General features: G+C 38.1%; 1 protein-coding gene and 1 long non-coding RNA gene across 25 annotated transcripts in view; one reads left to right on the forward strand and one right to left on the reverse strand.

Moving 5' to 3' along the window:
• ROBO2 (roundabout guidance receptor 2) overlaps window positions 1-27,588 on the reverse strand; it is a 625,770-nt gene that overhangs the window by 474,112 nt on the left and 124,070 nt on the right. The gene's annotated exons all lie outside the window — the stretch shown is intronic.
• The window catches only part of LOC142820685 (uncharacterized), a 42,285-nt gene continuing 17,602 nt past the window's right edge, over window positions 2,906-27,588 (forward strand). Inside the window, exon 1 of the long non-coding RNA XR_012897804.1 lies at window positions 2,906-2,972. This is a non-coding gene — a long non-coding RNA (uncharacterized LOC142820685). The remainder of the gene's footprint in view (window positions 2,973-27,588) is intronic.

Raw genomic sequence — 27,588 nt, forward strand, 5'->3', positions numbered from 1 at the left:
TTCCCCTACTATAGAAACTTTCCCCTACTCATATTTAAGCACCCGGCTTACTTTTGAAAAAAAAATCAGTACTTGTATTTATTATAGACACACCAAAACAGATGTTATATGCATAACAAATCATATTAATAAATTCTTATAATAGTGCCTCCAAATTATGTTCAATTTACTGATGCAGACAGTGAAGAGTACAGAAGTCTGGTGGTTGAGAGGCTGATACCCTCATTCTCATTTATTCCGTTCTTTATGCTACAGGGAGCCAGTAGAAGGGTCACTCACCAGCTCATATGCCTCCTTGTAGCACTAAAGTAGCCATCTGACTCTGGTTCCACCTGTTGACAATCTGTGGTGATTTGTCTCTACTCAAGACTCAACAATCTGGGCACGTCTCTTACAGTTCCTCACTTTCTGGGGTACTAGTGCATCCAGTCAATCAACTGTCCAATTACTTTGTGCCAGGTCTTCAACTGGGCCCAACAGTCCTTGCCCCTTTTGTATCAGGAAGGCTTTGTCCCCCTTCTTTGGTTTCACATAGAGGAACTCAAGCCCTCTCTCTCCTCTGGGTTTCACATGCAGGACCCCGCTCTAAGCAGCTAACGTCTGCTCCTTGGGAATCCCTAATACTGCCAGATCCACTTCCTACCTTCTTCTGCCTCCAAGCCCCTCTCAAAGAGCAACTTGTTCCAATGTTTTGCCCTTGGAGATTCTAGCTTCTCATACCATTTTCTCCTCATTTTCAGTGTCATCCTCAGGTTTCCTGGCCACAGCCTCTCTCTGCCTGAGCGGCCACCTTTCATCAAAATTTTTGCTGGTCAAATAATTAGCCAGAGGTGGGGAAGTAGCAAATCTATCCCTTAATCTCTTGGAGATTCTTGAAGCATAGACCTAGAACACTCCCTCCCCCCCTCCCACACCTTTACCCCATCACATAGTCAGTGGGGCTACTTGTGATGTAAGAGGCTCCACTATGTTGGACTACAGGTATTGAAATCTGGCCTTATGTTTGTTAATGAAATACAAATTCCCAAGAATTCTGTAACTTGGAAGGAATCCTACATTTCCAATTTTCAGTGAAAGAAAAATATATTTTAAAAAAAACAATGAAAACCACAAGACTAATGCTCTGTTCCTATTAAAACATGGGCTCCTACAGAGATGATATGCAATCACATCCATCTCAGGGAAAGCTGCGGCAATCACTCCCTGAATTCTTGACTGTGTCTAGAGAACTTAAAATGCACAACACTCCTTAGGACAGTGCCACTCCTTCTTCTTCTTTTTGTTGTTGTTTGTTTGTTTGTCAAGCCCATCTCTTTGTCTATTGCCGAGTGGGAGGAAACTCAGCATCTCCCCAGTCACTCTGGGACTGTCCATGACTTCTCCTGAGAGTAGGCACTATAATTCTCAGTCAGTTGCTTCTGCTAAGCATACAGGTGAGGCAGGTTGCTTTGAAACAAACTCCATGCATATGTTTAAATACCTAACCCAACCTACCCTACTGTGAGTAACTCTTGAGTAAGGAAAGTTAATATGTTCAGAAATTATAATGTTTGGCTGCTCACTTGCTCTCTTTCATAAACAAGGGGACTAATTTTGAATTTCATTTCACTTTCATAGAGATGAACAGCTCACTTTAAATTCAAACCCAGTGGTATTTAAGAACATCTCCTATTATAATTAATAAAAGGTATCTGTTTTAACATTAATGCATGGCGAGAGAGAATATTTAGGGGAGAACTAAACACCGGTGAAAATAAATGAGGTGTTCAAAAATGAGAATTTTAGTAATGATAACTTACTATTAATTGAATATAGATTTTTAAATATATGACATTATAAAATGAATGGTTTAGGGCATTACACTGAAATATGCATCACTGTTCTATTATAGTTTCTGTATCATGCAAGTTGGTGGCTTGATGACTACAGAGAATACTCTGTCTTAGCTGTCAGCAGATTTTTAATATAGATGACATGGAAACAGTGCAATTTGGAGGTCAAGAATATGAAAGGATGTTAAATAAATGCTCTAGTATTTATCAACCTATATTTCTGCCCACTATTTATTAACCCTTATGTACCTTGGCAAGTTTGATATGCATCACTCTCTTGTTCTTACAGCTATGCATTTCACATCGCAAAATGATGTAAAAGTGTGGGTTTCTTTTCAAATGATAGAACATGGAGCATGTAATGGTTTAACTGGTAGCACACAGAAAGAGTATCTCCAGTTGCAAATCCTCCCTTTGCATTCTCCTCCTCTCCTCCGGAAAAAAATAAACTCTACTAGCACAATATTAGGACTACATTAATATTAATACCAATATGAATACCAATTGGTGCACCATATTATGAAAGGTTAATTTGATCAGAAAATCATTCCCTCACTCCTATAATAAGGTGGATTCCCAATAGCAATTTGGGATTTACAGCGGGAACATCTACTTACAAATAATCTAGCCATGGTTCAGGAGAGACAAACCTCTTTCCACTGTGTGCATTTTGTAAGAGATTTGTTTATACTCTCAATCCAAATCCATTTGAGGCAAGGAAGCTAAAGTGGTATGATGAGTGCAATGGTGTGTAAACAGGGGTCCAAGACTGTATTGAAATAGTAAGAGAATGTTTCAGTTGTGTGGGTTTTTAAAATCATATTGCACTGCTTTGTGTCTTGCATAAGCAATGTATAGCTCTTTATAATCATTTTAAGAAAACACATGGTATTCCCTTGTTATACCAATGCTTTCTGGTTACTGAAACGTGCATAGGAAAAGGCAAAAGAACTAGTGGTAGGTCACATGATTTTTCTGTTGATTTCTGTTGATTTTCTGTTGATTGGATTGTCTAACCCAATTCTTTTGGCCATCCTTTGCTAACCCCAAATATATGTTCTTTTTTTACTACTAGGTTTACTAGTGATTTGTCAAATCAGAAGCATTGCCAAGGAAGTAAACGCCAACATCAGATTACAGGTACCTACTTAACACAATGATAATATTTAGCACTTTTCTTATACCTTCCATCAAATCACTTTATCCAAGTGACTGAGTATTTATCAGACAGATAAATTTAGTCACAGGTTAAGGATTTGAAATAGCCTAGCATAATGCTTCTGAACCACTTTTCTTCAAAACAGGATTCAGTAGGAGTCAGTGGCAGCTGTGGACTCAGGACATTAAACAATATTGTCTCCCTACGGACAAGGAAGCAAATTCTTTACTTTGACTTTAAAATATTTCTAAATTGTCAAACACGGTTGATGTGTCAGGGAGTACACATAATGGACCATGAATATTCTTTAAAACAGACTATTTGTAAGCTTAACATATTTATTAAATTAAGTTTAATAACATTCCCTGTCAATTTGATGCTTATATTCACATAGTTTTATGATGCTCCATTAGCAAATGAGGCATCTTAAAATTATGCTGAATCTGCATTTTAAAGCAAGATAGAATTTTGTGATGTAGATGTAAAATCCAATTCAAAATACATAATTATTATTATGGTCATAATGTGTTTTTCTCAAAACCTAAACAAACAACTCAAAGCCTTTGGGACATACATGTTGTAGGCGGTCGCGCTTCATTGGCTCTGTCTTTTGAGAAGCACATGCTATGAAGCTTCCTGAAGCAGAGTTGTAATTACCAGCCTCCTCCAATCCACTTGAGTACTCTTTCCTTCACCTATTTATGTAACCAGCTAACCATTCAATAATAACAGATGCTTTAACAACATTTTACATATTCATCATTTCATAGAAAGCCAAGGACCCACATATATAAACTACTGGTGTGAAGAGAAGGCACACACTGCAGCAGTTGAAATCCATTGAAATTTCATATCCAAGTGCAAACTTCTAAAGAGTTGATGCAATTACCTTGTCCTGTTCCCACTGAAATGGCTAAGATTCTTATTGACTTTAATGGATCAGGATACAGACCATTGTGTCTAAAGCATCATTAGAAGTCTATAGCAGTTTTCTAATCACAGTTACTACGAGGCTGTGTCTAGACTGCATCCCTTTTCCTTAAAAGGGATGCAAATTAGACACATCGCAATTGCAAATGAAGCGGGGATTTAAATCCCCTCCACTTCATTTGCATAAACATGGCTGCCGCTTTTTTCCGGCTCGGAGCTTTGTCGGAAAAAAGCGCCAGTCTAGACGTGGATCTTTCGGAAAATAAAGCCTTTTCCGAAAGATCCCTTATTCCTCTTAAAATAAGGGATCTTTCGGAAAAGGCTTTATTTTCCGAAAGATCCGCGTCTAGACTGGCGCTTTTTTCCAGCAAAGCTCCGAGCCGGAAAAAAGCGGCAGCCATGTTTATGCAAACGAAGTGGGGGGATTTAAATCCCCGCTTCATTTGCAATTGCGATGTGTCTAATTTGCATCCCTTTTACAGAAAAGGGATGCAGTCTAGACACAGTCCCAGTGTTTTGAAAATGACTGCACAATTGCTTTTAGCCCTCCATCTAATATTCAAATGTACTCTTACACACAGTTGAATGAAAGTATCTGACTTCTATATAGTATAAATCAGAAATTTCTTACTCTGTTGGTTTTAAATATAAATTTACACTGCTAGAATTCCAGACAGTCCCTTTTTTACCCTGGTGTATATAATATTCTTAAAAAATTAGTTATTTCCACAGTACCTACATCTGAAAACATTTATTTCGTTGGACTTGCTTGTTAAAAATGTTTGTGTTATTAGTCATCATCAATATTTTATTAATAATATCCTGGAGCTGCAGAGTCCTGCTGCACAATAATGCTTTTGTCACAATAGCACATGTCTGCTGCCACAGAAGGAAGAAACCGTTCAGCTTTATTCTGGTTGTAAGACGTGTAGGTATTTCTATTGTGCCTCAGCAATTAATCAGCTGGAGACAGGAACTGGAATAGAGTTGTGAAGTTGTCAGGCGAGCACATCAGACTTACTATAGAGCAACAAAGACAGTTACTACAATTTACAGCTACAGAAATAATCCACTGCAGGCTCTTTTCCATGATTTCAACTAATTTTGGAACATGGGAATCTTTTGTGGTCCCTGGGTGTGAGAACTGTTCCCTTGTTTGTATCTTTGAAAGCACCAGCCACCCCAAATTGGAGGCTCAGAAAAGAATTGGATCTATGCCCACCTCCCTCTGGAGATCACTATTAATGTAACTGAGCCGCTCACAATCTCTCACATTTCAAGTTACTGATTTTTTTTTTTTACCAAAAAAGAGAAAAAGCCAGAATGGTGATGAACATTTTTAAATAATCAATACAGTCACAATGGGTAGAATCCACAAAGGGATTGAGGCACTGCAGTGCTAAGGGTTGAAAGTTCCTAATTTGTAAGTGCCAAGAAAAATCACAGAAAAACAGAAGTAACCTGCAAAGCCTGAGTTTGGCACCTATTTTCCCTATACAATGAATGGAGGGAGATAGGCACCTTACAATGTGATGCACAGAAGAGAGCATGTTAAATGGGCTGCTGAATAAAATAACCAAGGGAAGATGCCAACAGGGTGCTTCCTAAGCACAACTCTTTGAAGAGAGATGCCTATGTCTGCAATACCAAAAGGCATCCATCTCAGTTTAGCTATTCATGACTTTGAACCAGCCATCTGGAGGCAGGTTGCTTAAGCACCTAAAGCACCATTCTTGAGAATGAGTTAGCCACCCGTTCATTCTGCAGAAGACAGCCAGATGAGGAAGTGGTAGTGTGGCTACCCTTCATATAACTTTCATCTCAGGTTCAATTCCTCCCTTCCTTAGACCACCACTGAGCTACAGGATACTCTGATGCTGAGACTCCCTCAATTTCTCCTCTTGAAGCTGTTCTTCTGCAGATTATGGCAGAGTGATTCAAACAGAGCAACAGACCCCCAGGACTTCAACAGAATCATTCTCATTCTGTCTGGGCCAATATGTATTTAAGTATTCTCTACAGTGGAACAGTCACTAGGACCACAGAGAAAAATGGAAGAGGAGAGACCTATGTCGAGACCTTTTACTCCAGTCACTGTTGCATGATTTATCCTCTTCTGCAAGAGAAATTGCTTGATCCTTGGAGCACACAAACCAGATCATGTGATGCATGCAACATGCACACTATCAGGTGACTGGAGCAGGAGGTCCCGACCCTGGGTCTCCCATCAGGTGACATAGGTTGCTGAATGCCTGCTTTCCCCTCTCCCTGCCCCCTTTGTGAATAGCTCATAAGCTCAGACAGAAAAGATACATCCAGCTGCCTAATAGGCGGCAGCAGTGCACATGTCCAGAACAGGAATATAAGCATCTAAGAAACTTTTACTTTGAAAACTTAGGTGTTAAGTGAGTTCAGGCAGCTAAAATATTCTGCAGGGCTGTGTCTAGACTGGCCACTGTTTGATAAATCACCGAGGAAAATGCAATCTGACACACAGCTCTTCTTTCAGCAGCTGACTACTGTGACAGCATCAATAGAAAAACACATCATTGGTTCTAAAATGCCACATTTTCACCATTTACAGTGAATAAGACATGCAACTCTTTAAGGAAAGCAGTACTATGTTATCATTAGGGCCTGTGGACATTGTGGAGGGTGTGCTTTGCACTTGATTCTGTCATCACTCTTAATCTGCAACTAATCACATTCCACTCCAAAGAGACAGAAAGGCTGCCTGCGTGGTGACACCAGTGCCAGTGATAAAGTACTGCACCCCTTAAAAACTAATTTACAGATTGGTTTCATTACCATCCACAAGTGGCTTCCATCGGAGGGAGAACATTCCTGTTCTCATTAAAATCATGTGATCTCTGCTTTAACATTACTTTCATGCAAACTATGACATGGGGATAAGTGGCATGGAAATTCTATTCTTCCTATCCTCTTTTTTTTGGGCTGATTGGATCTTCTACTTCATTCTGAGAAGTAACATGTGCTATCTGTTGATTATTCCTGGAGTTTTTATAATGGAGTTTCACAGCTAAGAAGCTAGTACATTTTTACTGTCCCTCATCCTGCCTTATCTATTATGCAGCATACCTGATTCTCCTACCATGGGCTTTCTTCAGCTGTGAAAATTAAGCATTATGGACATTCAATCCTATGTTTTTGCCCAATAACCTCTGTGAAACTAGACACGAGATTCAGTATAAAAACCACTACTGCCCATTTATACGTAGTATAATAGTGTCATTAATTCAAGCCCTCACTGTAGAAAGGTACGTAATTTATCCATAAAAATGTTAGCTCACATTAAAACAGAAATATTCTCATATCAAAACAGCACTACAGATGAATCTTTTATGGCAGGAAATCTTCCCGAAGTATCTAAAATGGCTGAAATAATGACGTCTAAACCAAGGCATTCTGTGCAGAGATAGTAATGTTTGCCTGTGGATTTTTTCACATATAACCTACTAGATCCATAGTTTGAAAATGTGTACAGTTGTTTAATATGCATTTATTGCAGTCAAGAGTGCATGCTGAAGGCATATTAACAACAACACACAAATTCAGCAAAATCTTAATCGGTTTATTGACATAATGTGCATTCAAAAACAGAGGTCAAACAGTGGCCGACCTGACATATTACTAGCAGTATCTATGGGGAGTTAGGCACAACTGGGTAAGTTAAGGATGGAGTTTCAATCTGAATTTTCTTCTCCAGTGGAGTTCACGCCATACATCACAACAAGAACAGTTTTAGTTTGTTTATTACAGCTTCCAATACAGAAAAATCTCAGAGATAATTTCACTTAGTCATTTTTGAGCATGATGTAATATTTGATGATAGGAACAAGATTTTATTAAGAATCACGGTGTAATGAGAAGCAATTCTGCAGTCTTAAAAACACATCTGTATAGCAAGTAAATAAGAATCAGGAAGTGAGGGGAAGCATTATAAATTCATGTAAAAAGTACCATTAAGCTAAGGAATTCAACATCCTGCCATCTTAACGCAATCCAGAAGGGCTTTTACTAGTCACATTCTCTCAGAATCCTGCTTTTATGGCATGATTTGTGTCACATGCCATGTAAACAGGTCTCAAAGTATGACATGCCATGACAAATACCTTTTCATCAGTAGGATATATCAAGGGTATAGATAAAAGACATTTAGAAAGTAGACACTCCCAGTCAGGAGACCAAATGATTAGAAATCTTTTTTGCTATCAGTCCTAGGCATTTATTTGTTATAATTATAGAATCAGTTTTCTACTTTTGCATTTATTAATGTGAATGCAATATATATATACATAATATATACTCAATACATATATACATTGATATATATACTCAATATATATATATACATAATTCCTCTTTTGAAGTCAGTGTGGGCCCCATCATTATTTTTAGTTGGATTATTCTAAACACATTTTATTATATATACAAAACATAGGCTTAAGTTGACTTTTTACAATATAAACCTGTACTAGGAATATGAACAGGTAAACCAGTGAACCCTTAATGGGTGATGTCTACCATTAGGAGGGCTGCTCCAGCACCACAGCACTGCTGGCTCCCAGCCTGCATGGGCTGGCAGTTGGCATTCTTGTGTAGGCGGGAAAGGCCAGAAGTGGCAGTGGAGGTAGTGAGGGTGCCAGGAAGCAGCAACGGGGGCTCAATAAGCCTCTGCCCACAGCATGGGGGCAACTTTAGCCCAGCCATGGCGGGTGGGCAAGGGAGGCTGCTTCACCCTGGCAGTTTGGAATGGCTCCCTGTCCCGTTCCCTTTATTCAGTTAACTGGTTAAACTTACGTTTAACTGCTTAACTAATTAAACAGATTTTACATCCCTATCCTTGACACTTATTTCACACTCTCAAAATTAAATACGTGGAATAAAATGATCCCTTCTTAGTTTCCAGAATCGATTCTAATATTTCATAATTCAATCTTCTTTAATGTAACCCTTCAAAATCTGCAAACTGTAGAGATATTTAATTGTGCTGCCTATAATAGGGAATAGTTACAGTAAATAACGTTGTGGCTGGGTATTAGTACATTTTCTACTTTTCTTAATATCTCTACTGTTATGCAGGAATATCAAATTTCCCCTCTGCAGACCACCTTGTGGCTTTCTGTTGCACACAGAATGCTGAAGGACAGCTCTGTGTGTAGACACCAGTTGGAAGCATTCAGCTGAAATTCACAGTGAGGCTAAGAGAGGTTTTTTTAAAAATCTTTAAGATTTGTCTATTTAGGAAAGTTGCACTTGTTTATTGAAAGGTGTGATATTAAAGCCAATTTCAACTAATATTGTAAAACCAAGGCAAAAGGCAATGTGGACTTGTTTATTTTGCTTTATACTAAATCAATGTGGAAGTGGTTTAAGCTAAACCAAAATAAGTAAATAAATGAACTTAAATAAAAATAAAGCTTTTACACCAGTTTAAAAACCAATTTAAGTTAAACCAGTACAAATTTCTGATGCAGCAAGGCCTTAGCATTAACACTAGTGGAACAGTACCAAAGAACAGGTGAAAATATCTTAAAGTCAATGGTGATAATAACGAATCGGTGATTATGTGGCATTTTTAAATTTCCAGACATTGCTCTACAAACATTAATTACCTGTATGCTAAAAGGTTAAGTATTATCCTCAGTTTCCAGGTGAGTAAAACGAGACCTTGCCAACATACAATTCTGTAATAGTTTAGTGGCATCACTGAGGTATAAATTAAAATAAATGCATGAAATTATGATTCCACTGAAGTCAATGGCAAAACTCCTACAGAGTTTAGAGGGGCCAGGATTTCACCCAATGTCCACTTAGCCTTTTGCTCCAGCTCAACTAAATATGTTTAAAAAAAAAATCTTCAAGTGGCAACTCTCCACATCGTAAAGCCATGGAACAGAGTTAGAATGACTCAAACAAATCCCAGGTGCAGTCACTATTAGGGCCATTACTCCCAACTTCCAGTTCTGTGATCAATACACTGGACCATGCATTTAACTAGCTTAAAAGGACTAATTTATTGGGAAGTTTACCCAGAGCAACAGACACCAAATAGTATTACCTGAAGAACAGGTAAACTAAGCAGCAGTCTTTTAGCAGCAGTTTTGTCATTCGTTTGAGCTGCAGACAGACACCATTTCCCATGGAAAAAACCTACAATTTGCAACCTTATGTGATGAAGTGATTCAGCCCGTGTGTGTGTGTGTGTGTGTGTGTGTGTGTGTGTGTGTCTCCACTGTAATCATTAATTTGGCCCCTGGATATGGTCACGTATTATACCGGTATCTATTACAGCCTAGCAAATGAATTAAAGGTAAGAAAGCACATTCTATATAATGCAGGGCTGTTAATAGAGAATGGCTGTTCAGGAAATGATGTTTCTAAACATAATGAAATATGGAATCCATTTTCCTCCTGTTCTCTTAAAAATGACAGTTTTTCTTTCATAAACATTCCTGAAACTTTGGAATTAAGACTTATATAGAGAAAAGGACACACAAATACACACGAAGCATGGGTGCTTATAGTAATTTTTCCTGCACATCTATCTGTATTTTTAATCTGAATTTTTACAGATAGCGGTTAAAATGTGAGTTATTTTATTTAGAAAGAAGTGTCCAGGCAGCAACTTCTCCCTCAGAAAAAATTAATGGGAGTGAAACCATGAGCTTGTTATTGGCACAATGTAAGATGATGGTCAGAGTTTATAATGGAGCTGGGCTCTTAGACTGATCAGTCCAAATTAGAGTCCCAGATGAACCAGAGTGTCACAGTATTAGGAATTCGTGGGAAATTCAAAAAAAAAAAAAGCCATTTCTCACTGTCAATAACGCACAATCTAATAGAATGATTCAATAGAAAAGTTGAAGTCAACAAGATCTTTTCCTCAAGATCTAGTGTTTTTAATAAGAAAATAACTTAATATGATCAGAAAATAAACAAAAAACTGCCCAGGTAGCAAGTCCCATGTGCCTTCTGTTCCTTTGTGTCCCCATGAAGCCACATTTTCCTCTGGGGATATGTATAGAGCTGAAAATGAGCTGGTGATGATTTTTTTCATAGGACACCAGGTTGTTACAGGCTAAAGAACAAGACTGGTTAAAACAACAGTAGGATTGTGACACCATAAGAAACAGTTTATGCACCTTATATAGTAAAACCCATGCTCTAGCGACACCTAAAAATAGGGCAAAGTATCAGCCAGAGCTTTACAGGCTAGATCTTCACCTGTAGAGCCATTGGAGCTAAGTGCTTTAGTTAGACAGAGATCTCTATAACCACTTCTTAGCGTAGGAAGGACACACTTCCACATCAGGGGACTTGAGAAATATACTGATTCAGGCTTACAGTCTCTGAGGCATGGAAGAAAAAAGAAGGGTAACAAACACCCCAGCTGTACCCTCTAACTAGAACAGTCCGTGCCCAAGGATGGGTCTACGTACATTTAATCCTCCACCAGCCCATTAGGGTGACTAGCAATGCTGTTAGTGCTAGCCTTACAAAGTCCTTCTGCTCATTGCACATAAAGATTGGGAATGTGCTTAGCCTCTGCAAAAGGCACCAGGGACTTCTTTCATCCTTTCCCTCTACCTTCTGTACTTAGACCTGGCACACCAGGGGCAGCACTATTCATCTTATTCAGCTCTTAACGTTTAAAGCTGGGACTTTTAGAGAAGCCTAAGGGACTTAAGTGCCCAACTCTTGCTGAACTTTAATAGGATTTAAATACTTAATTCCCTTAAAGCCCCTCAAAAATCCCCTGCTCACAAGTGCACCATGGGTGTGTTAATTCGAATGTATTTTTTGGCAGCAGATGAAGTAAACATTTTTAGACATAGGATTATAAAATACAAGTCTCATTCCAATTAAACAGACACCCTTATTCACACTTTGGCCCTTTGTAACTCACCCAATCTTCAATCATTTATATGTCCTATTGCTTGCTGGTTCTGTGAAATATAGACAGATGGGAACTAAATGATTTTTCATAGAAATGGAAATTCCATTTCCAGAGCTGCGTACCTACAATATATCCTTTAGAATGCTGTTCCTGAGAACTAAAAACAAAACAAAACAGAAGAAAAGAAAGCTTGATATATCTCCCTCTTTGTGTCAGCCAGCCAGACTCACTCTGTTTGTTCAAATCATCTCTTAAAACTGCCTTTGTTCATTAATCATTCCTGTGCTGGCCTCTCCACCAATGATTTCCCCACCATCTTTCTTTTCTGCCATGATCCTTCTTACTCTTCTTGTCAGCATTAGATTAGAAGTTCTTAAGCAAGAGACTGTTCCATTTGTCTACATTTTGCAGAATATGATGCACATTTATAGCACTATATAAATGCTTAGAAGCAACAGTAATGACAAAACTGATGAATATGCTGGTGTTTACAAGAGATGTTTATCATGTGATTCCAGAGAAATGAGAAGCACAATAATACTACTGATTGGGAAATATGCTAGTAAAGGATAGCACAACGAAATCCCAGTCTGTGCACCCACAATATGCACAACAAACACACACACACACAAAAACCTAGATTGTTACTACAGATTATCAGCTTCATCACCTTATTCTTATTGTTTGAACTACTACAGTAAGAAAATGCTAGAAAAGCCTGAGGCTAAGTATTTTATAGAAGGATAAACTAATGTGTGTGTTACTAAGTACCATGAGAACAAGCTCATGATGAGATTTTGGTATTGGCTGGATGCTCCTCTATATACAACAAGATACTCAAAATGGCTGCATTGAGAAAGGAAACATTTAGGTTTCTGTAGGCCATAGCCATTTTCTAGAATTACATGAGAAAACTAAAACAAAAAAGGAAAGTTACTTAAACAATACAGAGGTAGTCAGTATCAAACCTGGATTTGAATTCCTTCTTCTTAGTGCCTCATCCACTAGACAACAAAGCTGAATGTCTTGAAAATGTGTGTATTTAGCAGCATGTTGTACAGATGTGAGACATGGGTGATAACGAAAAATTTGAAGAGAAGGATATTGGCGTTCAAGAGAAGTTGTTATAGAAAGATCCAGAGAATAGGATGGATGCAGAAGGTCACCAACGAGGAATTATATAGGGAGTACAGCCAAAAGAGAATCTACTGCAGAAGGTTATACGACGGAAGTTATATCTATTCGGGCATATCTGCAGAATGAATGATGAGTGAAAAGTTAAGACCTTGGTATTCGGCATAATGGATGCTTCAAATCGGAGAGGCAGACCCCACAGAGAATGGGTAGATGATATAGTAGATTGGTGCGGAGCTAGTCAACATAAATTAAGCCACTCAGCACTGGACAGGGAAAGATGGAACGAAATAGTGAGGGAGGCAATGGACATCAGTGTTGATGATGATGATAATCAGGGCTTGACAAGCGGCAGCGAGCCCCGCTTGCCAGCTGCATAGTTTGGCACGCTGCACATGCGCTGACCGCGCTGTGCGACTGCATTGGGCTAAAATCTACTTGCCACGGGAGAGCAGATTTCCCCAATTGTTGAGCCCTGATGATAATGATGTTTGCTTTTTTTTGAAACAGTGTCATGCTGTTGACTGTTGCTATAACCCCTATCTCCCATTCTGCAGTACTCCTTCCTAGACAGGCACATGTATCATGAACGTGCAACAATGTTCAGGTTCTGCTTTTCAATACCTTCTGTGTGGTTCTTTCTTTTGTTTTTTTCTTGAGATGTGCATTAATACCGCTTTAAATGTAGGGACTAGAAACAAAAAGGGAAGGAATGGTTTTCCTTTTCCTCTGTCTTTCCTGAAAAAGGAGAATTATTAACCTTAGATACTGAAAAGTCACATGCTCTAAGGTTTAAGCATATGACATCACAATCTTAAAGTTTAGCATGTGCTTAAATGTTTGCAGGATAGAGGCCCTAGAGCTTATCTCCACTATGAGGTAGATCCATGTTGCAGTGATCAATCCATCAGAGGTCAATTTAGCAAGTCAGACCCACTAAAATGACTGTCAATGACTCTCTTGTTGATAACAATACTCCAGCAAAAGATGAGTAAAGAGGAGAGTTTTTTCTGTCGAACCCTCGCAGTGTGAACTCTGTAGTAAGTAGATCTAAGCTACACTGATTTGAGTTATGCTACTAATGTAATAAAAACTACATAGCTTACATCAAATGATCCTCATTGTATAGACTAGCCCTTAGATTGTAAACTGTGTAGTTTGGGTCTTCTGCTAAATGTTAGCTACCACAGTGGGGCCCTGCTCTTAACTGCTAGGCACTAATGCAATATAATTTTTAATACTTAAAAGTCGATGAAAGCAAGCAGGAAATGTGAAGCTGTGGGACAGAAAAAAGCAAAATGAAGGGGATCAAAAGTATTTTAAAATCTTTTAAGAAAAATGTCTTCCAACCTAGAGCCCCGTGATAGTCAGCTACTTTCAAAGTTTGCATTTAAAAGTCCTAATAGGGAAATCAGAATTCAAGACATTCACAATTCTGACAAAAGGTAAGCAGAGAAAAAGCAGCAGGTGGAAAATGATGAATCAGTGCTGAACCTTTGATTATATATGTAATTAATTAGCACCATATTTCAAAAGCTCTCTCCTGCCCTCACACACTTGCTCATTGTGCCCAGGCATCATGTTCAGGGAAGGAAGGGGCATGTCCTAAATGCAGAGATCTAGCCTGGGTTGCTTGATGGCTTCATTTGGGAGCCACTGTAAGCCACATCAATTACAGCATTCCTTGGGGCTGCTCTAGTTTATGCTGGGGCAGGTTCAGTTCCCTGCTGCCTCTAGAGTCCAAGAGATGAAGAGTGGAAAATTGTTGCTGTCCCTCCAGGTTCTGCAGCTCAGAATCAGAGCCTTGCTCCTCTTTTTTTTGGAAAGTGCCATGTTGCCTCTGTGGTGCAACATAATTAACTATTAACACCGATTACTTTTATTATCACGGTGATGATAGAATACACCTACTGGTCAGAAAAAATTTGATGTTCTCAGTTTAAAAGGAACAGCATAAAATGAAGCAGCTCTGCGGATCAGACTGTATATCAAAGCAATCAGGAAACTGATTGAGATATTTAGCTTCATAGGAGGGATCTGTGAGGCTAAAGATCCACAGATTAAGGGCCCCTTCCAAAACACACTGACATGATAGACTACCAGGGCTCTGAAGGATTTCAATACAATAATCCTCACACTAAAGACTAAAACAGGTATCCAAGGATAATACTTATATTGCGTACGATGTCAATAATTTGCAGTTTTTAAGATATTCTTTATGTACCCAGTGACAGAATAAAACCTAGGGGCTACAAAAGTATATTGTGTAAATAATCCAGTGACTCTCCAAGTATATGTTCATGGAATCATTATATCTACAGTTATTTGATACACTGTATCCAGTTTATCTCAATGGAAGAATGATAACATGCCACTGAAATGTGATATTGGGTCAATATGCTGCAACTTACACTTGGAGGAATTTGTTGCACAGAAAGGAATGACTGCAAAGGAGAACACAATCCACTGGATCAATAATCCTCCCTTCTAAAATATTTTAATAATATTTATAGCTAGTACTCCAAGTTTTAAAAGGTTCCTAAAACTGTAGTGATATAATCTTCTTTCCAGGAAGGATTTTTCTTGCCAGTTTTCTTCAAGGTCTGCAGTATATATTGATTTTGTTAACATGGATATACAGATGGAGGAGAATTGCTGGTGACATTCACAGGAAGAAAACACAAGTTCTGTTTAAATGAGTTGGCATATTGGTTTCCTCTGAGGGTGGTAATAGATCTTTAGTATAAGAACAAAATAAAGGGTGGGAATGGAAAGATGAATGTATTACTTTATGAAGCTATAGTGGTTTAATTTATTCATATATGACATAGCAAAATCAATTTGACTCATAACAAAAAGATGGCAGAGAAAACAGGAAAACTACAACAAAACATAAAAGCTCCCTAATTCTACTCCTGCTTACTCTACATTTTACCAGCTTAACTCTAGTGAAGTTGATGGTATCCACAGCTCAGAATGTAGTAAAATATATGAGTAAATTTAAGAATCTGATTTCAGACCACAGAAGGCTGCCATTCCAACATCTTTTGCTTATTCCGACATCTCTCAGCAGTGTATACTGAGCATTACACATCGTCATAGATATGTATGCATACACCCTTCAAGATGGAAGATTTGAACATTACTTTAAATAGGTAACATATATACACTTGTATTAATTGATCTGCCAATAACACCCATCCATTACACAGAAACTCAATAACAACTATTTGGACAGATGCCATTTGTTCACAAATACTGCTTATTATCACAGTCATTCCTCTTTTGTGCCCTGTTGTGCTTAAGAACGATTGACACTTAAGTCTACACTAATCCTACATTGGCATAACTTATGTCGTTAACGAGAATTGATAAACCACCTCCCTGAGTGACTTAAGTTAAATCAACCTACTTGCCTGTGTGGACAATGCTATGTCAGGGGGAGACTTTCTTCTGCTGAGGCAACATCTGCCATTCATGGAGATGGTTTTATTATGCCCAAGGGAGAGCTCTTTCCCATTGGCATAGACTGTCTTCATCTGATACACTGTAGCTGTGGTGCTGTATACGTAGGCATGCACTAAAGAAAAATATTCCAAATATGTGTTTGATTTTAAATCTAAGGTACAAAAACCAAAATCCAACCCATAAAGCTGTATTGCCTATCTTTGCTGGCTATTCCAAATCTTCATAACAAAGTACTTTGTGGAACACAGCAGCAGTGATTGTATCAGTGACCATTTATAAGTCTATTACCCTGGGTAATATTTGAATGCATTTAGTAAGAAAATCTATATCACTTAGCAATAATATGCCAACAGATACACATGCAAGGAATTTAAAACTGCAGTAAAAATGATAAATATTTCTTTACGAAATGAGTGCTCAGTATTCCCAGTTTTAGTGGGGTTTTTCCTACTGCTTATTTCTGCTTTCCACACTTTTTTAAAGAACACAAAAAATTCAAGAGATCAACTCTTCAAATAACCTTCAAAATAAAATCTCCATCTTTTAATTTTTTTTTCATTTTCCCAAAGTGAAAGTCTCCTTAAACTGACAAAATATTTGTTTTATTTTCAAATGCTGTCTGCAACCAGTCTCAGCAAACATCCCCCGAGACACCCCACAGCCAAAAGGATGGGTTCTAATATATAACTGCATGGTTGAGCATATAAACAGTTAGCACTGGGGGACAGAAAAAGACAAAATGACGGAAAAGATGTTCAAAGACTCATAATTTCCACAAAATTATCAAATTGGGATTCAGTTAATGACCTTACCAATAAAACAGCTTAAATGCAGTCCAGCAGCTCTTCTAAGATATATAAAGGTGAGGACAGTCTCAGAATCAAAGAATTATGATGATTCTCATACCTCCCCTGCTTTTTCCTAGACCTCTGATACAGGGAGTGGGGGTGGAGAAAAATCTCTCAAATAATTTATATCAGTAAAGCTTTTTCCATAAAGGGAGATGGTATTACCTAGTGATCAGAGAGCATTGAGACTGAGGAAATCCAGGTTTTATTCTTGACTGCATTGTTAACCGTATGGCTACGTCTAGACTGGCCCCTTCTCCAGAAGAGGCATGCAAAGCAGGCAAGTCAGAATAGGGAAATCCGTGGGGGTTTTAAATATCCCCCGCGGGATTTAAATAAACATGGCCGCCGCTTTTTTTCCGGCTTGGGGAAAAGCCGGAAGAGCGTCTAGACTGGTGCGATCCTCCGGAATAAAGCCCTTGCAAGTAGGAATAAGAGATCCTCCGGAAAAGGGCTTTATTCCGGAGAATCGCGCCAGTCTAGACACTCTTTTCCGGCTTTTCCCCAAGCCGGAAAAAAAGCAGCAGCCATGTTTATTTAAATCCCGCGGGGGATATTTAAAACCCCCGCGGATTTCCCTATTCTGACTTGCCTGCTTTGCATGCCTCTTCCGGAGAAGGGGCCAGTCTAGACGTAGCCTATATGTTCTTGGATAATGCTCTGTGCCTTGATTTCTCTATCTATAAAGTAGAGCTATAACCACAATTACAAATGCTATGAAACTTTGATATATGGTTAGCACAAATGAAAAGTAAGATTAAGAGTTTCTATCTTTTGCTACTTTAATTTTTAAGTAAGCAAATGAGCAAGCCCTCACTTCAAAAGTGGAGCCCACCTCAGTGAAAGTCAGACATATCTAATTTTATGTGCAGCTAATATTAAATTAACCATAGAAGAGTACCACTTCAGTGGGACCTTTATTTTTAAAACTGGAGTCATACATAGCTTAAAGACCTTCTTTCCATCTTACTTTTTTATTGCGAAATCTACAGATAACAGATCAAGGCTCACTGAGCTTTAGAAACTGAAATGCCTTCCTTTGGTTTGAATGAAAGAATCGCTTTGATCCCTGTGAACAGGAACAAGTAAAAACAAGGCTCATTTTATCAAATCTCTTTCTGCCATATGAGACTGGGGGAAAAATGGAATAAGAAGAAGTGTGATCAGAGTTTTAAACATGTAGCTATGAAGGATGAATAAAATGATAATTCACTCAATGAATTAGAATACCATCTGTGTCTTCTGTATTACAATTAAAAATATGTTATTTTCCAAATGAATTGTAAATGTGTCCCACATAGCTTATGACACTATGGGATGATGGTCACCTATGTACTGTACTCTGCCTTGTTTCTTGTCTTCAACAGGCAGCTTGATTGGTTTTATTACTAGCAGTAGTAACAGCAGCACAGATATGTAGTAGAAAACTTCAGTCCAGACTGTGCAAATATCCTAATTCGGCTTCTGCATCTTCCCAATATGATACAATAATAAATAATTCCAGTCATATTTACGATTCATTTTCCAATACCTATGAACATCATATTTGCTTTGAGCCCACCAAGTTCAGTCTTATTTCAAAAACTGTGGCATCCATATTGATTTATGCCATTTCTTTCATTAATACATGTTGGATAATCAAATCTTAATGCTGTGTTCCTTTTATTGTTTAAGTTGAATGTATGCTTCTGGTAGGTGGAAGTCTTCCATAAGGAATTTCTAAGTGTGCAGTGCAGCCCTCATTAAAACAGTCAGAGTTTCTTCCGCTGAATTCAACATACCTGTATCCTCCTCACACTTGACCTGAATTTAACCTCATTTTCTTACACAGAAGTTAGATCCATTAAATGAGATAGATCAAAGGTCAGAATGTAGGTTAATAAGACCATTTATCAACAGCTGTGTATAAATACATCTTTCTGGCTTCTCACACTGTGAATAAGAATTATTAAAATTATAAGCCTGAAAGAGAGCTGGATCAATCAATGAAAGACGCTTATTGAGCTGAATGGGAATTGGATCAGATCTCAAATGGAGTAAATAGAATTAGAAAAGGGGTCTAGAACACTTGTGCTCCTCTCTTACTATGCTGCTACTAATGCTATTGGCCATGAGCATTCCAATCGAATTGGAGAATAATAATGTCTCCTCTATGGTTTCAGCAGGAGTCAACATATCTCAATTAGAGAAAGAGCTGTAATTAAATTTAGGTGTGTCAAAGGCAGAAGGATCTATGATGTTTTGCACTTCCTTACTGCTAAGTCAAATAGCACCTTTGGTCCCCAGCTTCTGAATAGTTAACCATTTCTTTGAAATCCCCATTAACTGCAATAACACCCGCTGATAAAAGAAATGCTGAACAACAGACAGTGCAGCATTTCTACTGAATACTCTCCATTAGTCATGTCTGACTTCAATAGATATTTCTGCTTGAGATGTGCAGTTAGCCAGTCATCACAGAAGATAACTATCCAGAGATAAGTGGAAATACTCATTTAAAACACGTATTACTATGGAATTTGATGTACATATCTTTTCTAATATAGATTATCTTAATAAGCATCCTACCAATACATTTTAAAGGCAACTTATGAGAAATGCATGCATGACGTTCACCGGTTCTTATGAGAATTTGCGCATGGCCTTTATGTTGTTTACGCTAGTGCACAAATGGAACTTGCATTACAAAAGCAACTCCATGGTAGGATAAAGTTCTCTGTGAAATAAATAAAATGTATATAGAAAAATAGGTTAGATGTCTGCCATTTAATATATCCAATTCAGAATCCATCCAGGTGACAACTAAAAGAGTGAGAAACTCACAGGGCCTCATTCAGCATGGTATATACCTTTGACTTCAATGGTGCATCACCTAGTTATCAAAGAACTGCATTTATACTTGTGTGTGCTGTTTTCTAAAAGACACTAGTTTTGCTCTCCACCAGCTGGCGGCAACTGCACAGCTGTCTCTGAATATAATCACGGCAACAAGGCTGAGGAAGGAGGGTTTTTTGTGAGGATTTTTTTAACACCCTTAAATTGGTTCCAAATCTGCAGTGATCACAACTATGTAGGGATTTTTTGCCTTTTAAATCCACAAATCTGACTAGACTGACCAGATAACGTGTAAAAAATCAGGACAGGGGTTTGGGGTAATAGGCACCTGTATAAGAAAAAGCCCTGAATATCAGGACTGTCCCTAAAAAACAGGACATCTGGTAACCCTAAATCTGACACAAAGCAGGACGGGTCTAAGTTTTGTGGGACAGAGAGGCCTCCATATAAAACTGCACAACATAAATTAAAGAAAAAAATATTTTAACTTTTCAACACACATTTTGTGTCAATTCTGTTCAGAACTGAGCATCATAAAAAAAATATAAAAATTATAAGGATCTGTCTATAAAATAGGAGTTGTTCCTCTGCATGCAAAGTTACATATGCAATCAGGCTTTTCCTCAGATGTGACTTCCCACTTTTTTACAGCTTTGCCATGGGACTTTTGTGGGAAGGTAGCATTAATGTCTGTGGACTGACCTATAACCTCAAAAGTCTAAAAAATCTAACAATCCTGCTAATTGACTGTTTAGAGAGGGAAGAGAGAAAGAGAGGATCTGTGAACTTTCTGAGACAAAATTTACTATGTATCTTTGCATGTATCTAGTCAAACCACACTGATGATGCCAGTGACTTCAGAAGGCAAGTGTCCATGGTGGAAGAACCATCTTCAGGAGGAACTGGACACCATCTTCAAAAACTGAAGGAAAAGGAAAAGTCACTTTTTGCATCTGGTGATTGGCTTCAAACCACTTCTTGCTGTCATTGTGACTGCTGCTAATAATAGTGCTTGCAGACCACAATGCCTGATAAAGAGCCCTGGGGTAAACCTCCATCATTCTAACTAGTCATGGAAAGGAAGAAGTCCATCAATATATAAGATCTAAGATTCAACATATATGAAAAAATACTTTCTAGCCAGCTAACAAAACCAGTGACATGAAAATATCTGATCTAATAAGATCACCAGCTAACCTTTTCAAACATCCACCAGCTTCCTGGAGGTAACCACTAGAGTCATGCCAACCATTCTGTCTCCAAAAGCATCTTTTTAGCTTTCATTTTTTCCATTTTTTCATTATAGGGATGTTTAATTAACATTAATGTTTCTACTTTTTTTTAAACTCCCGCAAAGGGCTGTCAGTGAAGTAGTGCATGGGCACAGCAGTGGGTGTGAATAGAAGCCACACTATGCATCTATGAACGGTGATTATAAAATAGTTCTTCAGACCCCTAAAACAACATTGTGTTTAACAATCTTGGGGTATGTCTACACTAGCTCGGTAGTTCGAGCTAGGTAGGCAAATGAGGGCAACCGGAGTTGCAAATGAAGCCTGGGATTTAAATATCCCGGGCTTCATTTGCATCTTCCCGGGCGCCGCCATTTTAAAATCCCCCTTAGTCCGAACTCCGTGCCCGCGGCTACACGCGGCACGGAATAGGTAGTTCGAATTAGGATCTCCAATTCGAACTACCATTACTCCTCATGGAACGAGGTGTACCGGTAGTTTGAATTAGAGATCCTAATTTGAACTACTTACTCCCTGCCGCGTGTAGCCACGGGCACGGAGTTCGGACTAAGGGGGATTTAAAAATGGCAGCGCCCGGGAAGATGCAAATGAAGCCCGGGATATTTAAATCCCGGGCTTCATTTGCAACTTCGAATACCTACATTAGCCTCTCTAGTTTGAACTAGGGTGCTAGTATAGACATACCCTTGTTCTCAAAGAGAGCACAAAAATATTTAATCCTGAAAAATCATACTATTTCACCTAAATTTGTCATTTGAATTTTAAATGTACCAAGGCTGTCATATTGACTTGTACTGGCATCTTTCATATAACCTTATATTTGGAGAACAGGAGCTAAAGACTGGCCATTATATAACCATCTATAATGGGTCAAGCTGCCTTAATTGGTATCAGATTTGTAATCTGAATGTTGACTTAAACCTGTGAGCAAGCTGTCCTTCACTGTATGAGTGATCACCTGGAATACAAATATTGCCATTAGCACTAAACCTGATAATGTCTTTTACTTATGGGGATGAAAACTAAACAAGAGTGCCTCCTTTCCATATTATTAAATAAAGCTTATAATGAACTGTTGGTTTACTGTGGTTTAATCAACCTGATAACCTGATTAATTTGGTCATTTGAGATTAGCCCACTTCATTCTAATTTGGTTTACTCATACATACTTTATTTTATGGTTTTGCTGTATTATTTAGGTTAGCTGATAAATTATTTTTAAATGGGAATCTGTGTGGTTTGAAAGTTTCTTCTCCAGCTAGTCAGGGTTTTATACCTGAAGAATCCCAGCATACCCACCTAGTTTAGGTTCATAGAATTTTGTCTGTAGTGCTATCCCATAATTTGTGCCCAAACAGTGTAGGATTGGTAATACCCATGAAGGCCTTGTTTAGCTACTTTCTAGTTATATTTAGATGACTACCAACACAATAGTCTCTGAACACTTAGTTTTTAGCACATTTATCCTCACAGCACTGTTGTGAAGTACAGAAGTGCTTAGTTATTCCCATTTTATGGATGGGGAACTAAGGCACAAAGGGTATGTCTACACTACCCCGCTAGTTCGAACTAGCGGGGTAATGTATGCATACCGAACGTGCAAATGAAGCCCAGGATTTGAATTTCCCGGGCTTCATTTGCATAAGCCGGCCGGCGCCATTTTTAAATGCAGGCTTGTTCGAACCCCGTAGTTCGGAATGGCTTGCTAGTTCAAACTATCCAGCCCGTGCCGCGTGTAGCCGCGCGGCACGGGGTTCGAACAAGCCGGCATTTAAAAATGGCGCCGGCCGGCTTATGCAAATGAAGCCCGGGAAATTCAAATCCTGGGCTTCATTTGCACGTTCGGTATGCATACATTACCCCGCTAGTTCGAACTAGCGGGGTAGTGTAGACATACCCAGAGAGACTAAGGGACTTGCCAAAGGAAATCTCTACCAGAGGCAGACTTTGAACCAGGCCTTTGAAGTGCAAGGTTATCATCCCAATCATTCTTGGGACAGTAGAAGAATAAGGACACTTGTAGCTTTTGAGGGAGAGCTGTCTTATATATTGAGAATTTATTTCAATGAGCAAGGTGGGCCTGGGGTAGATGCTAGTGCAACTAGCTAAAGGCTGTCCACTTCCAACAATAAGGCTAAGTGCTTCACATTTGCTTAGTTAAACAACTGGTTTGACAGAGAAGGCATCTCTAGAAAAAAAAAAAAAGCTTCTCATTTTTTTAATTACTATTTTCACTAGACTCATGGAACAGAGGTGAAATTACTGTAGAAAAACACAGCTCATATTCACACTGTAGATAATAAACCAGCAGTGTTGTTAGCTGCCCTTGTTAAAATGTTAATGGCTAGCTTGCAATCAATTTGCTGACTCGGAATTTATTTTTGAGTAGTTCAGCATTTTTAACTTTCTACTTTTTATGCCGTATTTCCAGAGTACTTAATTCAGTATTTAAAAAATAATGAATATTGTATTTCAATTAAAATAAGCAGTAATTTAGCACATTCCACATGATAATATACTAATGTAAATTAGAATATTATATAATATTGAAATAGGATATGGATTTATAGATAAGCATTAACACAGGAGACTCATTTATGCACATTCTTATGTGGAGGGGCAAGAGCAACTTTGACTAGATATACAAACCCTTTACATGCCATGCCAAATGTCTAACCAATTTTACCTGACTTTTGAAATGAAGGTTCTATCTTCAAATGAATTTCTCTGTATCATTCCTTCTTCTTCTTCTTCTTATTTTTTTAAGTATATCTTATTTTTACTGAAATGGTATTAGTAAATATTTTAGTCCCTCCCTTCCTAGTAAAAACAAGTATAGCAAGTTCCATATGTGGCCTTGAATGTTATTGAGGTACACAGTAAGTGGTGCATCCTAATAACAAAATTATGATAATACAATTTGATTATAATGGGGGAAAATAAGAAGAATAATACTGAAAACTCAATTACTCTGGCAGTTCTAACTGGGAGCTACTGTGACTTGGTAACATCTGCTCCTAAAGCATATTAAAAATGACTTTCACACGGTTAATTCACTTAGTGTCTGAGTGTCATTTCTGAAGTATTTCCTTTTTATATGTGTTTTCCTGTTTCTGTTATTTTATTGCTGCTGCATTATTTCACAATGAACGGCAACCTTGGGTGATCCTTGAATAAACCTCTCTCAGATCTGTACCTTTCTACATTTGCTTATCCTAAGAAAGCTGGCACTGAAGGAGCCAAATCCATCTTCACAAAAGAAAATGCTCATGGAATGAATTCTGTTGAGCTGTGTTATTTAACACAAACCATACTTCATTTTTTTAGAGGTTTTTAAAATTTCAGTGCAATAAAAACAACAAATATGGTTTTCATGACCATGTTCCCTTGGTTTCCTGTTCAAACAAGTTACATCTGTCCTGGTTTTTGAATTTTTCTATCTTAAAAAAAAAAAAAAAAAAGGCTTCTGAATAAAAGATAGTTACTCTCAAAATTCTTTCAGATAAAGAGCAACGAAAACACAAAACAAACCACCACCACCAAAACTGTGTGTATAATTTTGACTTATTTCCCCCCTTTTTCTATGTTTTAGTTTTAAATATTTTCTTTTGTTCTCAATGCAAATGGTCACTGCTTCGTCGTCTCTCAGCCGGGACAGTTATGTCACATCACTTGACTAATACGCATGCATTTGCCACTAAAAGACATTTTAACTGAGAGCTGTCACATCCGTCATCTCCACTCGGGCTGGTTAAAATTTTTATCTGCCGTCTTGAATTAATTTCAGCTCGCCTGAGCCCAGCAGGGGACTTTAGAGTGGTTTAGTTAAATTCCTTATTTAAAAAAAAAAAAAGCATTTAGATATTTTCCCCCTGCATCTAATTTTTGTTTCACATTACTGAAACAATGATGTAATTATACATCTAGCGAAGAGGAAAATTCAGGTGGGGAGGAGGAGACCAATTTTGACATTTTTCTAAGGAAGCATTTTCTCCTGCTTTCTTGCTTTTTATATGGTTCACTGTTACTTTGCAAATTGACTATGGCCCTTGTTAAATGGGATTAAACTAAGTAGTAAATGTGCAGAATGCAAAGCAAAAAGAAGAAAGACAACACTAACTGACAGTCGAAACACAAGAATTGGAGGGGAGGGAGAGAGATAAACCAGAAATGAAAGATCCAGTCACCAAAATATTTTATACAGATCACGTCTGTGACAAGACTGAATGTAACCAAGCCAATAATCTATCCTTCTTAAAGCAATCCTTCAACAGTTTGCTTTTTAGGCAGCAAACACATATATTGGTAGGTGAGGAAGTTCAAGCTGTGAATTGGATGAGAGGGATGTTTGCGGCTGAGTAATGCTAGCAAAAGGATCTAAATCTCTTGAAAAGATGTATAAGCCAGCACTGACCTGTGGGAATTTACACCCCCCTGTGACCAGTATTGGACTCTTGATAAATTTATTTTCTTACAGGTTGGAGGCCAGGAAAGCATCTATGTGTATTCTCAGCACGTGGACACACACTAGAAAAGCTCAGCAAGTGCAGGGAAACTAATCCCCCAAGGCACTGTAGCTAATCTATACTAAATACTACTGTCTGCACAAAAATGTTTGGGAGATCTGTAAAATACACTGGGGTTCCAAACATTTGATTTATGTACTTGATTACTGTCTAAGTACTTAAGCGAACAGACCGGTAACTGTACTGTGGTCCGGGGAGTGAAATTTGTTAGAATAAACTTTTAAGAAAACAGCAGTTTTAGCTGAGTACTGAAAAAGAAAAGCCATGAAATTTCAGTGTCAAGAACATAGGCCTAGCATAAGCCTATCATTGTTTATGTTATTCACCAAGAATAGTCAAAAATACCATAAACAAAAAGGAAAATCAGAATACACCGTAAAATTTTCAAAAGGATCTTCTTACTTTGGCAGCTTATCCAAAATTCACACTGACATATATGCACTGTGTTCCCTGACATGCTTACAGAGCAGAGGATACATGCAAGGGTGACACAGAGCTGCCTGTACAAACTAGGTCCATTAGGGACTCCCCCATGTCAGGGGAATTCCCCCAAGGGCGGCTACTGTGGCTTTGTGGTGAGTGGTTCCATTGTAAAGCGGCCATAATGTAAGATGAATTTCACCCATTGACTTGTTGACCCATTGACAGGTTTCTTATTGCTGTTCCAGTGCTACTATGTACAAACAAGCCATCTATCTGTTTTGAAATGGTCGTTGTGTCCTTCCACTGGAAAACAACTAGATCAAGGGCAGCCAGTAAGATTTAACATGAAGTTTAAAACCTGTTCATCTTGATTTCAAGACTGATATAGCTGATATGGAGGAGTGGGTGGGAAGCTAAATATTTTAAGCTTATGCACTTTCAAGTTTAGCAATTTAGCCATCTGGCAAATTTACAGCTATTATTATAAATTTGTATTTAAATGGTAATAAAATCAATTGCTGACACAAAATTAGTCATGCAAGGACCTGCAGATGTACTGCCTTCTGCCCAGGCACTGCAACTCTTGTGTACAAAGTTCATTAGTTCAAAATGCATGGGATAGAGAAATAGCAACAGCATTAAGTTTCTCATCTGGGTGAGGGGGGATTTTCACCTGAATTCATAGTTGCCAAACTTCAAAAGTGTTTCTTCTTCTACAAGGCGAGATCATTTTTTCCCAGCATAGCTGAACATGTGGGACCACAGGAATTTGTCCTGACCCTTCTTTATTTCCCCTTTTGTCAGATAGCATCTGTATAACACATAGTACTGGAGGGAAAACATGCTAGAATACGCTCATTGCAAGCCCTAAATTAACTGTATTCTATATACTTACTGGAGCTTTTTATGAAGAAACAAAAAGTAATATAAAATAAATCCACTTTACTATGCTAAAATTCTTTCTGAAATGATATTTAAGAGCATGAAAATGTTACCTTTTGAAAGGATTTTACAGTAATACTTAAAACATCAATATGAATCCATTAGTATTAATAGTTCATTTATTAAAAATGCACTAAAGAAATAAACACTATTTTAAACCTCTTAGTACCATTTTATTATCTTGCAAAATTTGCACTGGTTCACATCTGGTTATAAAATCTGCCTCACAAAAATGAACAACATAATAGTGCTGCAATTAAATATGTGTGTGAAGGGTATTAAGGGTGCGACCACCCCCTCCCACCCGGAAGGGGGGT

This window comes from Pelodiscus sinensis, chromosome 1, assembly GCF_049634645.1.
Source record: "Pelodiscus sinensis isolate JC-2024 chromosome 1, ASM4963464v1, whole genome shotgun sequence".
NCBI classification, from domain to species: domain Eukaryota; kingdom Metazoa; phylum Chordata; order Testudines; family Trionychidae; genus Pelodiscus; species Pelodiscus sinensis.